This window comes from Rana temporaria, chromosome 5, assembly GCF_905171775.1.
Source record: "Rana temporaria chromosome 5, aRanTem1.1, whole genome shotgun sequence".
In the NCBI taxonomy this organism is placed as follows: Eukaryota; Metazoa; Chordata; class Amphibia; order Anura; family Ranidae; genus Rana; species Rana temporaria.
The window spans coordinates 233,508,696-233,524,927 of record NC_053493.1 but is presented as its reverse complement, the minus strand read 5'-3'; positions in this window follow the sequence as shown (position 1 = coordinate 233,524,927).

Below are 16,232 nucleotides of genomic sequence, written 5' to 3'. Positions count from 1 at the left end.
CTTTTAAAGACTCCGCGTGTGCGTGACACATCGTCACCATTGCCAAGCCCCCTAATCAATGTTAATTCTCAAAATCTGGCGTTAACTGTGTTACTGCTGTCAAATGTTCTACAAATCTCCGCGTAAGCAACGTAATCACGTAGGTTCCCTTTAAAAGACTCCGCGTGTGCGTGACACATCGTCACCATTGCCAAGCCCCCTAATCAATGTTAATTCTCAAAATCTGGCGTTAACTGTGTTACTGCTGTCAAATGTTCTACAAATCTCCGCGTAAGCAACGTAATCACGTAGGTTCCCTTTAAAAGACTCCGCGTGTGCGTGACACATCGTCACCATTGCCAAGCCCCCTAATCAATGTTAATTCTCAAAATCTGGCGTTAACTGTGTTACTGCTGTCAAATGTTCTACAAATCTCCGCGTAAGCAACGTAATCACGTAGGTTCCCTTTAAAAGACTCCGCGTGTGCGTGACACATCGTCACCATTGCCAAGCCCCCTAATCAATGTTAATTCTCAAAATCTGGCGTTAACTGTGTTACTGCTGTCAAATGTTCTACAAATCTCCGCGTAAGCAACGTAATCACGTAGGTTCCCTTTAAAAGACTCCGCGTGTGCGTGACACATCGTCACCATTGCCAAGCCCCCTAATCAATGTTAATTCTCAAAATCTGGCGTTAACTGTGTTACTGCTGTCAAATGTTCTACAAATCTCCGCGTAACCTACGTAATCACGTCGGTTCCCTTTTATAGACTCCGCGTGTGCGTGACACCTCGTCTTGCCCCCTACTCAATGTTAATTATGTAAATCTGGCGTTAACTGTGTTACTTGCAGTCAAATGTTTTACTAATCTCCGCGTAAGCAACTGAGCAGAAACGGGCGCATTATCTCCGCGTAACCTACGTAATCACGTCTTATTCATTCTCTAGACTCCGCGTATGTAGTACCCGCCGCCCTGGTCCCCGCCCATGACGGGACATTTCCAGATTTCCACGCCCCTAATCTCTGTGGGGATGAAAGATGGCGATGACAGGCGAGCATGCACGGAGCTCTCAGGCCAGAAGTGAGGGGACAGAGGCAGGAACGTCCCGATCCCGGCCTAAACGTTATAAGGCAACTAATATGTCCTTTGACGAAATGGTTGAGCTGGTAGACATTATGCGGAGGAAGGACTATGATGGGCAATATGGCCCATACAAGACCCCCAACCGCAGGAAGGGGAAAATTATGGAGAAGGTGGCACGTAAAATGCAGAGGATGTTTGGCATCGCAAGGTCCAAGGAGCAGCTACGGAAGCGGTGGTCCGACTTAAAGCTTCGTGAGCCACATCAACTAAAGAAAATAAAAAAAATACTGAAAAAACGTAAGTTATTTTTTGTTTTGAGGGGTGGGGACAATTGTATTATTTGAATGTTTGGTCAGGTACATTTCTACATCTGTATCCTTGGCCTGGTTGTACTTCTGAAAATATGTTTAAATAATTGTATTTCTCAAAATCTCATTTGCTTGGCCAACGACTGTTAATAGGAAACCTTGTTCACATCAGGTTGCTTCGCAAAAATACGATGTTGGCCCAGGAACAACACACCTGGACATGCCTCTCTTGCCAAAAACATTGTTTGTAAACATTGTGGTCAAATTTTGTAATTGAACAATTAAATCCAAGAATGGGAAATGCAAACAGTGCTACTAAGCAGGTGTTTCCATATCTGTAATCCATAGCACCTGTGTCTCCCTCAAAATCTTACCATAAAATTTGGATGGTCTCAGCTCTAAATTATAAGGGGGGACATCCATGTGTGTCACTTTGCTAAAAATGGAATTAATCAGAGCTTGGCCTAGAAGTCATCCTAAAATGTAGGTTTGTGTTCATAAGACAACTAAATATTTTTCTAAAAAGCCTCTAAACCTCTATGCAATGTGTGCGATTTATGCTCTACAATATCTTTTTATTTTTTTTTTTTTCTAGGGGAAAGAAGACGCCAGCAATTTGAGGAGGCAGAGAGGGCCAGACATGCCCGGGATCTGCCATCTGGCCATGTGGAGGAGGAGGAAGGAATAGAGGAGGATGTTGAGGAGGAGGTGGAAGGAAGAGATGAGGATGTTGAGGAGGAGGTGGAAGGAAGAGAGGAGGATGTGGAGGAGGAGGTGGAAGGAAGAGAGGAGGATGTGGAGGAGGAGGAGGAAGGAAGAGAGGATGATGGCGTAATTTTAGATCTGGTAGTTGTTGAGGAGGAAGATGAAATTGAAGAAGAAGATTTAGCAGATTTTGAAGATGGTGGATTGGTGGAAGAAGAAGAAGGAGGAGTTATTGAAGATGGAGAAGTGGTGGAGGAGGAGGAAATCAACACTACATCAGGTCAGTGTCATCCCAGCTTGATAGGGCAAAACAGATGTAGATAGGGTTGCCACCTCATCCCTTTAATCCAGAACACATATGGATTACACATGTTCTGTGGCTAATGTAATGCTGATATGGCACCAGGTGAGTAAAATTACCACCTTTTAATCAGCCACAGAACCTGTGTAATTAATATGTGTTCTGGTTTAAAGTGATGAGCTGGCAACCCTAGATGTATCTCGTCCGCTCAAATGTCTAAAATTTAATATTTTGTACTAATTTTGTAGGGGATGAAGATGCTGTTCCCCATTTTTCTCGGGCAAGTGCGGGAATTATAATCCAGCAAGTAATGGAGTGCAGCAGCGAAATGGAAAATATGCGGCAACAGATGGTTCAGATGGAACAGAATGTGCGCAATATAATAGTCGACTGCTGTGCCGAGCTGGACACTATGCGGCAACGAATGGTGCTTATAGAGCAAAACTATAAGAACATCATTGACATGATGGGCCGTGTGAAAGAATAAACCAACCCCCCCCCCCCCGCCCATCCCCCAACCTGTTTTTATGTCTGACTCAGCAACACGCCAAAATTTGAAGATGCACACACAGTGTGTCAACATGTGCTATCTGCCATCACAGAATATAGAATATCTGTGCTTTGTGGGTACAACCCCCTCCTCGATTATTAAATAATTTTCGAGGAAAGGTTTGCTCCCACAAAACCCAGACATTGTTCACCCATGATGGCAGATAGCACATGTCGCCTTTTTAAAGTCTTTTGTTGTGGTAGAACTGACATTTGGCGAAAAGCACTGAATGTGTGCATCTTGAAATTTTGGCGTGTTCCGGTGTGACCTCACACCATGACTGTTTTTGGGAATGCAAAAGTGACACATTTGGGTTTGTATTTTTTGGGACATGTTTTCTATTGTATAGTTTAAAAATGGCTTCCATTCAACAAGCCATACAAAACAGAAAAAGTAAACAAAAATTTAAAAAAAAAATGTACAAAAAACAAAAAAATTTAACAAAAAATTAAAAAAAAAGATTGTTTAACACATCGATCCCAAAAATATGATCAATATTTTTAATTGATTTCCAAAAAAAACAACACCCAAAAAAAAAAAAAATATTATATTGTTATAAAATATTTCCCCCAAAAAAAAAAAAAAAATTATTTTGTGAACAAATATGTAAAAAAAATTTGAATATATTTTTACACACTATTACGACAAAAAATATTGAAGAAATTGTTTGGAACCCAAAAAAAAAAAAAAAGGATACTTACAAAAAAAAAAAAAAATAACTAATCAACGTGAAACGTAAAAAAGTTGGCATGTTTAAGAGCACAAAAAAAACCTTTTGCCAAAAACATAGAAAAAAGCTGACAATAAAAAAAGTTGGTTTTAAAACATTACAAGGAGTGGCTTGATTTTTTAAGATGATGAATACCCAGTTTGGAGATGAGTGAATAATGTGCAATTGTGTTTATTTACTAAAACCTGAACCCTACATTTGGCACTAGAAGTGCACTATTTTTTGGGCTAACCAGGAAGACAGAAAAAAATAGAAAAAGCAGTAATGACAAACAACTGTATAAAGTCCAATGGTCTAATTATTTATTTTTCCTGAGAATATTCCTTTCTTTGGGGGGCCAAATTAGAAAGAAATATGATCTGGCATAGCAATGGCCCCCCGACCCATGAAGTACTCAACATATTTGTCGCGTACCTCACGAGCAGATGGGGTGCCAATGCCAGCGCGACCAGTGACCAGCCCAGGGAGAGGATCTGAGAGTAGTCTTGCCTCAGAAACGCTGTCTGATAGGTACGTCTGGGAATGCCTGCGTAAAAAGTTGTGCAAAATGCAGCAGGCAAATACAACGGTGTTCAATTTATATTCCGCCAAATGTATCGATGTCAGGAACAGGCGGAACCGGTTGCTGAGGATCCCAAAGGCATTCTCGACTACCCTCCGAGCCCTGGACAACCGAAAATTGAACACACTCCTCTCTGAGGTGAGGGTCCTCTGGGGAAAAGGCCGCATTAGGTGAGGTCCAAGCCCGAAAGCCTCGTCCGCTAGGAACACAAACGGAAGTCCTTCCACATTGTCTTCATCTGGTGGCAGTGCCAGATCACCAGTTTGGAGACGATCGTAGAATTCAGTCCGTGAGAACACTCCCCCATCTGACATCCGGCCATTCTTCCCCACGTCCACATATAGAAACTCATACTGTGCCGACACCACCGCCATCAACACAATACTATGATAACCCTTGTAGTTAAAATAGTAGGACCCCGAGCGGCGTGGGGGCACAATGCGGACGTGTTTCCCATCTATTGCTCCACCGCAGTTAGGAAAATCCCACCGCTGGGCAAATTGGGAAGCCACAGACTGCCATTCCTGTGGGGTGGAGGGTAGCTGTGGGGACAAACAAAAAATGAGATTTACTACTTTGGCACATAAACATTGCAAACATAATCGAAAAACCATCATTGTGCAACATCAACAACAGGATTCACATTTCACACAAGCATTGTGAATTTTTTGTTTTTTGGTTAAAAATATAGACCCACTTAATTATCAGACTCCACATCCCTCTGATGATAGAGCAAGAAACTATTTTGGGGGGGGGGGGGGGGGCAGAGCTACAATTGATTATCCTAAAAATAAACCAGAATTTAGGCTAGGTGGGTTTGGGCCTAGGAAAGCATGCTGGACAGGTTTATGGTGGGTAAGGAAAAAATATGCAGCTAGGCCCAAAACAAACATGTAAAGGTTAACAACATGCCTGGGAAGAAAAGGGAACATCCCACACACAGCAGATTACAATCTCATGGTTATTAGGGAAGAAAAAAAAAAAGACTTTCTCACACATTTAAAAAAAGAAAATTGTGTTGTTCAAATTAGGGAACTTACCTTAATATACTCCTCCTGCAGAACATGTATGATGGCAGTACACGTCTCCGGTATGATGACCCCAAGTGACTGGGGAGAGATGCCTGTCGAGAACTTGAGGTCCTGCAGGCTCCTCCCAGTCGCCAGGTACCGCAACGTGGCAATAAGCCTCTGCTCGGCCGTGATGGCTTGGCGCATCACAGTGTCCTGCCTCGTGATATAGGGGGACAGAAGTTCCAGCAGACGGTTGAATACGGGGTCCGTCATGCGGAGAAAATTCCGAAAATCATCCGGATTATTCTCCTGGAGTTCCCTAAGCAGAGGCATATGAGAAAAATGGTCACGCTGGCGCAACCAATTCTTGGCCCAGAAACGCCTCCTCCCACTGTTCCTGGCCAAACAACTGATTCGCTGAGCCTGTCCATTAGCAATCCCATAACCAGCACCAATTCGCGAGAATCGACGCTGCTGCTCCATCATGGATTCAAACCGGCCGGCTGGTCAGTCAAGAACACACTCCAACAGAAAGCACTCGCAAATCCAGCACAACCTGCTAAGCCCGCACGACACACAGATACGAGCGCACAGTACGCGGAAACGTGCTGAAAGCCTGTGCCCGAATGCCAACTGCAAACCCGCAAGCAAACGCACTGAACCCGAGAATACCTACTGTCAAAACGCGGAGAATGAAAAGCACGAATCGGCTCTAACCAAACCTTCACTAGCACGCGGTCACACGGAACTAGCAAAAGCGGAACAGAGGGCGGCAACGTTGACTTTGGTCTTCCCCTTTATAGTGACGTTTTACGTGGTTTACGTTGCATACGTTCTGGTTCGCGGAGATTTTTGGGCGCTAGTGTGTACGTTCCAGCGGATCAACAGATAAATCCGTCGATCCGCTGAAACCGATCCGCGGATAAATTTCAGCGGATGGATTCTATCGTGTGTATGGGGCCTTACGATTTGGTAAGCATGTTTTTTATCAGATTTTGACCCAACTTCCAACAGAATAATCACGACACATAACATTTGTTTTATCTGTGTACAACTTTGGGACTTTTTATAATAATAAAAAAAAAAATTATTGGACTGTAATTAGCGCAATTCTCTCTTCCCACCCACATTATATGCATGAAGGTAAAAAACTTTTCTGTACAGCACCTCCCCCAGCTTTCTAATACTCACCAATCTTCCTTCGGCATTGTGCATGGCACATCTCTCCTGGGACTCTCTCTCCTCTTTGGCTGAGACAGCAATGGGGACCATTGGCTCCCACTACTGTTAATCACAGCTTGTGAGCCAATGGGGAGAGATTGAAGTGGGGTCGAGCCACGCTTAGTGTGTAAATGGACACACAGAGTGGTGGCTCAGGAGCAAACCTGATCAAGTGTCCTTATAGCAAGCTGCATGCTATGGGGGCACTTGGCATGAGGGAGGGGCCAGGAGCAATGGTGGGGGACTCCAGAACAGGTGTATTGAGGCTACTATGTGCAAAACCATTGCACAGAGCAGGTACGTTTAGTATGTTTGTTATTTAGAAAAAAATCTGCCTCTAAAATCACTAATAACTGTGGTACTAAACTGTAAAATTTCTTCCCTTCCCAGTCCCACTTAGTCAAATCTTCAGCTTTTTCTGCAGTGGTTTGAATACACGTCAAAGCCATGTCAGGTTAAACTTTGAATGCCCTACTTCCCAAATAATTTGCATTGCTTAAAAAAACTGGAATGCCACTGCAAGCTGCTGTTTTATCAACTATTTTTCCAATGCTGTCTCTTTCTTAATTTTGGATTCTTTCCAGGGCATGAAGAAAATGCACTAGCTCTAGCAGAACCAACTGACATGTTTCAGGGGACAGGCCCCTTTCCACCAGTCAGTGATACCATGAGGTTGGAGGGTGGACTTCTAGACTGTATCATGATATGCTATTATTCCATGTTTGGTTTGTGTATACATTTTTTAAAATCTTTTATCTTACAATAAAGTACTTGAGATAATGCACTAGGCTTTTACACCTTTCTGTTCTTTGTTGTTTTTCCAGTGCAAGACCCTCTGATCTGAGGAGGGCTGCGCCATCACAATCATCCAGCTTGAGCTACACAGTAGTTATGGCATTTGCACAATTTATGGCAAGCTTTTCTTTGGAATTTTGAGCACTGAAGTGTCACGTTGCTCTGGTTTTTCTGCACAAGAATTGAAATTAAGCCAGTTTAGAATTTTCTATCCATGAATGGGCAGACTGGTTGTATACAAATCGGTCAACTTGTGTACAACCAGCCTGTTGGGTTTTTCCTGAATGATTAGAATCCCTGGCTATAGACAGAAACACTTATCTCTGTATTCTGGTGTCCAGAAAGGCTCGCCACTGACCAAATACAATACCACAGCGGGAATGGTTCCTCCATCCACATTGAATGTGTGGATGGGGAAAACAAGGCATTTCCTTTTGTTGAACCTACTGGTTGAATGAAAAAAAATGCATAATGTATGGGCTGTCTTAGTAGTCAGAAGCAATGCCAAAATTGAATGGAATTTGTCTGGTAAAGGTGCCCTTTAACCAGAGGAGGGAGGAGCCAGCGATCACCTGACCATCCAGGAAGTACTTACATGGCGGCGGCACCCTGCTGGGCCAGATAAGACATTTACCTTCATTGTGCTTTTAAAATCTGTGCCTCTATTCACCTGTCTGCTGACCTGCCTTTTGTGGACTGCTTATTTGATCGCCTTCGATCTGTGACACCTGCTGATCATCTGCCGCCTGACGCTGTGAGAGTGCGACGAGCGGGGGAGGAGCCAGCGATCACCTGACCATCCAGGAAGTACTTACATGGCGGCGGCACCCTGCTGGGTGCCGGCAGCGTGCCGGCGGCGCGCCAGAGGCGCGCCAGAGGCAAGCCCGTCCGGGCCCGTCTGGGTCCGATCGGGCCCGGTCCCGGCACGCCATGCTGGCCTAATGCAGCCCCACATGGCCCACACCTTAAGGACACCATCTTGTGAGTTGACGGCACCTCGCCGTCTTTACAGTAAGATGCAATTGACTCAACTAGATCACGTGGACTATACTATTTCAAAAATGGTCAAGAATGTTTGCCTGTCCAACAGGATTTTCAGACACCCTGCCAAAAAAAAACATTCTTTGGTCGACCTTCCACGGGTGGGACTGATCAATGCTCGATCAGCATACAAGAATGCATCACAGATCCACGAGTTAATTACTGAAAATGACCTTCACCTGATGGCCCTGACCGAAACCTGGTTCTCCTCAGGAGGGCTGGTTCACCTGGATGAGCTCATGCCCGAGAATTACAAGATTTTAGCTAAATGTAGACCTGTCAAGAAAGGGGGGGGAGTGGCTGTAATTTACAATGAGGACTTAACATGTATAGAAGTTTCTTCAGCACCTTTTAAGTCATTTGAGCACCTCCTCACCCGATGTAGTCTAGACAATAACCTCTCCATCTTGCTTGCAGTGGTCTACCGTCCACCCGGCTATGATAGCTCCTTTGCGAATGAGCTCTCAGCTTTTGCTCTACACTGCCTAACTTTATGTGACTTTTTTATTTTAATGGGGGATTTTAATATCTGGTTAAATGTAGAACATGATAAATTGGGACAAGAAGTATTGGCGGACATGGAATCCCTGGGTCTTTTGCAAACCGTTTCTGGGCCAACTCATGATAAGGGCCATCAGCTGGATGCCATATTTTGTTCTAAGAATCTGATATGTAATACTCTTTCAAAACAGGTGATTTGGTCCGACCACTTTTTCTTGTCAGCCAATCTTAACTATGAAATACCAAAAGGTAATCCCCCTGGCCCACCAATGGCAGTAACTGAACCTTATAGGAAGTTACATGACATCAAAACCCCGGCATTTACAGAAGCTTTTTATTCATGTGTAAATATCGATCCCGAGGATGTAGATCTGGGCTCCTTTGAAATGAGTCTTTCTGCCCTCGAAGCCAAATTAGACGTGTGGGAACTTAAATTAAATACAATTTTGGACATTGTTGCACCTTTAACAATGTCTAAAAATCGCCACAGGGCTGGCAAAAACCAACCCTGGTACAGCCACTCCTTGTCTATTATTAAAAGGAAATGTCGGGCACTAGAACGCCATTGGTATAAGACCAAAAACTCGACTGACAAGAGGCAGTATAGAATTCAATGCCGAGCTTATACACAGGCCTTAAAACGGCAAAAAAGGTCCCATTATGGTAATCTTATTGATAACGCCGATAACAGTGCTTCGGCACTTTTTAAAATAGTTAAAACCTTATTCTCCCCTACGCAGAGCCAGGTGAATATACCCCATTCGCAGGCTCTGTGCGACAATCTACTTAATACTTTTGTTACTAAAGTAGCCGACATACGCTTAGGCATAGGACAACTAACTCCCTTGGAATATCCCAAATCCTCATCCGACCCCCTGTCACTCTTAGGGACTGACTCACAGAAACCAATCACTTGCCCCCCCAAACCAAATTCCTCAGTGCCTAATTCCCTGTCGTCCTTTAGTAAGGTCAGCCGGGAACATCTTCTAAAATCTATGGCAAAAATTAAGGCCTCCTACTTCTATGGTGACATTTGTCCAGCCTGGCTCTTGAAGAAGAATGCAGAGCTGGTTGTGAACGACCTCCTGATACTTGTCAATCTTTCTCTAACCCATGGCGTGTTTCCGGCTCGCTGGAAACATGCCATTATCACACCAATTTTAAAAAAAAACAACTTGGACCCTGGCTGTCTTTCTAATTACAGACCCATTTCTGCTATAGGTTTCCTGGCTAAACTGGTGGAATACGAAATTTTTCTCCAACTTCAATCGTACTCGGAGACAACAGGTCTGTTCCACGACTCGCAGTGCGGTTTCCGCCCGGGCCGTGGGATTGAGCTCACGATTCTTTCCACCAGAGAGAAGCTGCTCGGAGTCAGGGATGCGGGGGGAGCGGCTGCCTTGGTGCTCCTTGACCTCTCCGCAGCCTTTGACACCGTGGACCACGCTATGTTGATTGCCAGGCTTCGGGACGAGTTTCACATTACCGGCTCCGCTTCACATTGGCTTTCAGACTTTCTCACCCACAGGACCTTTCAGGTTAAAACCGGTCCTTTCCTATCTGCCATCAGCACCCTGAGTTGTGGGGTGCCTCAGGGCTCTGCCCTGTCACCATGGCTGTTTAATGTGTATCTTCGGCCACTTGCGAGTCTGCTGGAAACCCATGCAGTGTTTAATCGGTTGTACGCAGACGATGTCCAGTTGGTCGTTGACAGCCTATCCAACCCTGCTCCTGGCCTGCAGCTTGCTTCCTGTCTATTAGACATCAAACAATGGATGGATCGCAACTCCCTTAGTCTAAATGCTAAAAAGACAGAAATTCTCATCTCTGGACGTATTGATCCAGCTGTCTTTTTGGGAAACTGGCCTACGAGCCTTGGGCCGTGTCCGGTTCCAGTGAATCAAGTCCGCGTCCTGGGGACAATTTTTGACTGTAATCTGAATTGGATACCCCAAGTCAATCAATGTATCCACAATGCACTGTATTACATCAGGTGTTTGAGAAAGGTCAAAAATTTGTTTTCTCAGTACCACCGGAAAGTCTTGGTTCAATCTCTCGTCAACTCCCGGATTGACTTCAACAATATTGTGTATTTGGGTATGCCTCTAAAGTGGCTGAGGAAAATCCAGCTCGTCCAGAACCAGGCCGCTAGACTAATCTCCGGCTTAAATAGGCGGGAGCATATTACCCCTACCCTGCGATCACTGCACTGGCTCACTGTGGTAGATCGCATTGAGTTTAAGGCTCTCTGTCTCGCCTATCGCGCCTATCATGGGACGGGCCCACAATACCTGAATTCCTTGATAACGCGATACACCCCTGCACGAGGACTTAGATCACTTACAGCTGGTCTCGTCACTTGTCCATCTGCTCGCCTGCTTACCTTCGGGGGTAGACGCTTTTCTGTGAGAGCAACGGCCCTATGGAATAGTCTCCCTGTTTCTATCCGGTCTCTCCCCTCCATTATGGCCTTTCGTAAAAGGATAAAAACTTGGTTTTTTGAGGGAAAAGCAGGCTGAGTCACGTTAGTTTTCCCTGTTGTTCCTTGGTAGTTTGCTTTTTTGTGCTCTCCTTTTTTCTTTTCCTTCTATTTTCTTTCCCTGACTTGATTTATCTATTTACAGGTATGTCTTCTGCGCTTAGACGCTTCCCTGACGGGTCAGTATTTGGCGCATTACAAATCCAATCAATCAATCAATCAATCAACCACTTAAGGACCCGCTCACGACTATATACCTCCTGTTTTTAAAGATGGATATCTTGGTAACGGCAGCAGCTGCTGCCACAACCGAGATATCCATCTTTTCCTTGAGCGGTCCTGTAAATGATAATGGTGATCTCAGCGAGCAGATTCGCCGCGAGATCACCGTTATCGGTGGAGGGAGAGGACCCCCCTCCCGCCGCTCTCCCGTGCCCTCCGCCTCTTACCGGAGCCGTCGGCAGCGGCGGAGGCGATCGGGTCCTGTCTCCTGCTTGCTGTGGATGCGAGTGAGGGCAAGATGGCCCCCACCCGTCCCCATTGTATAGCAGGGCGGAAGTGACGTCAAACCGTCACTTCCGCCCATGCCTCTTAAATCAATATTTTCTTGTTGTCATTTTTTCAAATGACAATTTTTTTTTTTTTTTTGCATTTAAGTCTAAATATGAGATCTGAGGTCTTTTTGACCCCATTCCACGAGCGGGCGCAATTTTGAAGCGTGACATGTTGGGTATCATTTTACTTGGCGTAATATTATCTTTCACAATATATAAAAAAAATGGGCTAACTTTACTGTTGTCTTATTTTTTAATTCAAAAAGTGATTTTTTTCCCCAAAAAAGTGCGCTTGTAAGACCGCTGCACAAATACGGTGTGACAAAAAGTATTGCAATGACCGCCATTTTATTCTCTATGGTGTTAGAAAAAAATATATATAATGTTTGGGGGTTTTAAGTAATTTTCTATAAAAAAAAATGTTTTAGTCTTGTAAACCCCAAATCTGGAAAACAGCCAAGGTCCTTAAGTGGTTAAGGTGCCCATATAGGGATTGAAATGTGTCTGGTACAGAAGGGGGCGTTTAAATTTCAATCTATGTATGGGCATGCTTAGACTGAGTCAGAGTTTCAAGTTTGTAGTGATTTTGAAGAGTGTCCTTTTGTGATGTGCATTCAGTGATGTAATTTCTTGTGAAACGCAGAAATGTCTGGCATAGTAACCCCATTCAATACTTAATTAAAAAAAGAAAAAGACACATTTTCCTATGTTCTTATCACTTTATTTTGATATTACACTTTGCTATTAGTTCTACTAAATTAATTTCAGCTTGATTAAAAAAAAAAAAAAAAAAAAAAGTGGACAGTAAATGTAATTTGAATAGTCCAAAAAAAGCTTTTTTATGGTAGATACTAAGGGCCAGATTCACGTAGAGTGGCGCAAATTAAGTTACTCCAAACGTATATCATTTAAGTTACGGCGCCTTAATTTTGTGACGTAAGTGCCGTATCCACAGTGCATTTGCGCCCAAATTTGCGCCAGCGCGACGTAAATACCGAGGCGTAAGGCGGGGTTATTGCAAGTGGGAAGGAAGTGGGCGTGCTCCATTGAAATGAGCCGTGACCCCATGCAAATGAAGGGCCGGCTGCACTGCACGCACAAATCTGCACCTCACTGGGCATGTGCAGAACTTGGCTCGGCGCAATCAGTGAGATAGGAAAAAGGCCAAGCGTACTTAGTTTGAGAATCGCCCTGTGCTTAAATAGCCCCAGACAAACGCACTTCCCTTGCAAAAGTACATCCCTGTGTTTCCCTTCCTAAAGCAAGTGTCTTTTGCTCTGTTGTCTGTGGCTGTTTGTTGGTGAGTGTAGTGTTATATTAAAGATTTATTGTAGTAGGAGGTTGTAGAAGCTGTGTGTATTTTCTGAGTGTTTTTTGTGTCTGTTTCTTCTGTGTTTTTTGTTTGAATTTGTATTAGCTGTCTGCTTGTGTTTTTGTTTTTTTGCTGTCTGATTTTTGTGTGTGTCTGTTCTGTGTCTTTTTGGCTGTCTGTTCTGTGTCTTTTTGTGTCTGTTCTGTGTCTTTTTGTCTGTTTGTTCTGTGTGTTTTTGTGTTTGTTTGTTCTGTTTGAATTTTGTGTCGGTTGCTGAGTGCTGTGTGGTGAGATGGCACCTAAAAGAAGGAAATTAAACTTCTCGGTGCGAGAGAAGTACTTGCTGGCCAGGGCGATCACCCAATTTGGGAGATTTTTGCATGGCCCTGACAGCCGGGACGTCCCCCTGGCCAGGAAGAGGGAGATCATTCAGCAGATAACTGATCGGATCAATGCGGAGGGGGGGAGACAAGGACCCCCAGTGGGATTAAGAAGAAGATCAATGATCTGAGGAGTTTGGTCCGTGACAAGATGGCCAAGCAAGCAGCCCATGCCAGGGGCACTGGAGGAGGCCCACCCTGCACCGTAAGGTGGACTGAGGAGGAACTTGCGGTGGCCCGTTGCTTCCACAGCCAGCAAGTGGTGGGCCTGCCTGGCTTTGAATCTGATGATCCTGTGAGGACAGGTAAGTTTTTTTTGATTTCCATCTGGTGAGTAGCATGTGTGGGTGGGGGAAGGGAATATGTGCCAAGTGTGTGGATCCTCCAACCTGTGTATGTTTTGTGTCCCCCACAGATGGCCAGGAGGTTGCTGGGCCCTCAGGCCAGGCTGCACCACCCCCAGGACAACAGGCTGCTGAGGAGCCCCAAGAAAGGCCGGAGTCCCCAGGGCAGGGGAGTGGCCACAACTCCCCTCATGAGGAGGTTCAGGGGGAGGAGGTTGAGGGTGACCGGATGGACATTGCCCGAGAAGTGATGTTGTGTTGGGTTTAGGATTCCCTTGCGCCTGACAGCAGTCAGGCCACCATCAGGGGTAGTCCCTCCCACTCCTCCCCCAACAGGGCTGCCCCCCCAGGGGAATCCCCTACTCCCAGGCCACAAGCCTCATCTGGAGGCAGTCAGGCCACCATCAGGGGTAATCTCTCCCACTCCTCCCCCAACAGGGCTGCCCCCCCAGGGGGCTCCCCTCCTCCCAGGCCACAAGCCTCAACTGCAGGCAGGAAGGCCACCCAGAAGACCAGAGGGGTGGCCGAGTTCCTGCCTGCAAATCTGCAGAGGGACCAGGCTCGTCAGACACAACATCTGGGTCAGGTCACCCGGACTTTGGCCCAGATGGAGGAGAGCCTGGCCTCCATCAATGATTCAGTCAGTGAGGTGGGCACAAATTCTTTAGCTTTTATAAATTGCTTTTCTGAGCTGCAGGCCGCCACAACAGGCGTGGCCCTTGAGGTGACTGCCCTGACCCAGGCTGTCCAGGACAACACCCAGGCTGTCCAGGCCAATACGGCAGCCCTCACTCTGGGCCTGACCAGGATCGCCGTGGCCTTGGAGGGCAGGCCAGCAGGTGGGCAGCCACCTGGGGAGGCTCCTCCTTCCCCTGCCTCCCCCCCATGAGGATCCTCCTTCCCCTGCCCCCCCCATGAGTCTCCCCTGAGGGCCCGTGCCCGTGGCCGGCCCAGGCATAGCTCACGCCGCCGCCATTGAAATTGTGGGTGTACTTTTCTTTATTTTATTTTTTTTCTGAATTTTTAGTGTGATTCTGATTTGTTTTGTGTGTGTGAATGATGTATGAATGTGGGGGTGACATTCCTGGTGAAAAAGGGTGTCACCCTCAGTTTTGGTGGATTAGGGATCCCCAGGACCAGGGAGAAGTAATCCCAGGTCCGTGTGAAAGGTGTATGAATGCACAGTGACATAATTGGAGCCGTGGCGTTACTGCTCCCTAATACCATGTGGTTTTCTAGGGTCCAATCCAATTAGATGTGCATGTGATGTGTCTGTGCTAGGGACCACAGTGGGTGTGCATGCATGCATTCTCATTGTGCCATGATTAATGTGTGTGTTTACTGTGCAAAGATGCATTATGCGAGGCGTCTCCTGACTGCTGTTCACTCAGAAGAGGGGGTACCCTCGGTTACTAAAGTCACTAGTATAGTTATGAGCATGGATGCCCCTGGCATGTTGGCAGACAGATTGTAGTCCGGCAAGTGTGTGTGCTCAGCTCTTCCTTTATGGTGTTGCTTTAGCTGACATTTACAAGGCTGGAGCAAAGTTAAGGCACCTTTTATAAAGTGTAACTTTACTTCGGGAAACTAACAGATGCGCACAGGGCGTAGCCTACGCCGCACACACTTAATTTTGTGGATCGCCTTATCTCCCTCATTTGCACCTTTGCCTAGGAAAACAATGGTGTGTCTAGCGTATTTTGCGCTCGAAGAAGCGCCGGTGAAATTGTTTTAGGTAGGACGAAAAAAAATGGTTTTCAGGCGTATTTCGTTTTGAGGATCAGGCGCAAAAATACGCGTGGCGCATTTTTCAATTACGCCGCGCATCTCTAGATACGTCGGCGTAAGTGCTTTGTGAATATGGCCCTAATTTCTTAATTTGGTGTTATGGGAAATTTGGAAACTGAAATAACAAGAGAATAAAACATATTTTGGCACAAGATTCTTACAAACAGTTAAAAAATCAGTTACAATAGTTTGAACTAAAAGGAAGGAACAGAAAAACAAAACAATAGATTCATCAAATTGTATATATGTTATAATACCTTGCTTTTTTTTATTTTTTTTAAGGAACACATACAGTATTTATTTGTGAAACCATGAATTCAAACTACTTGTTGTGTTGTTTCAAATGAAGTCTCTTCTATATCTGAGACTTGAGATGAACCACTGAACAGAGGCGGCCCTAATGACTGCTGTTTCTTCAGAATATAATTAGCCTTCAGAGAGACTAATGGACCCTTCCAAGAAATTGAAAACTCAATTAATACACATTCAATCAATACTGGTTTTGTTTCAATTTTATCTTAAAGATTGTAAAATCCATAAAATTCAAAATACAATAGCCTGTGATATAATTTTAGTATGCTACAA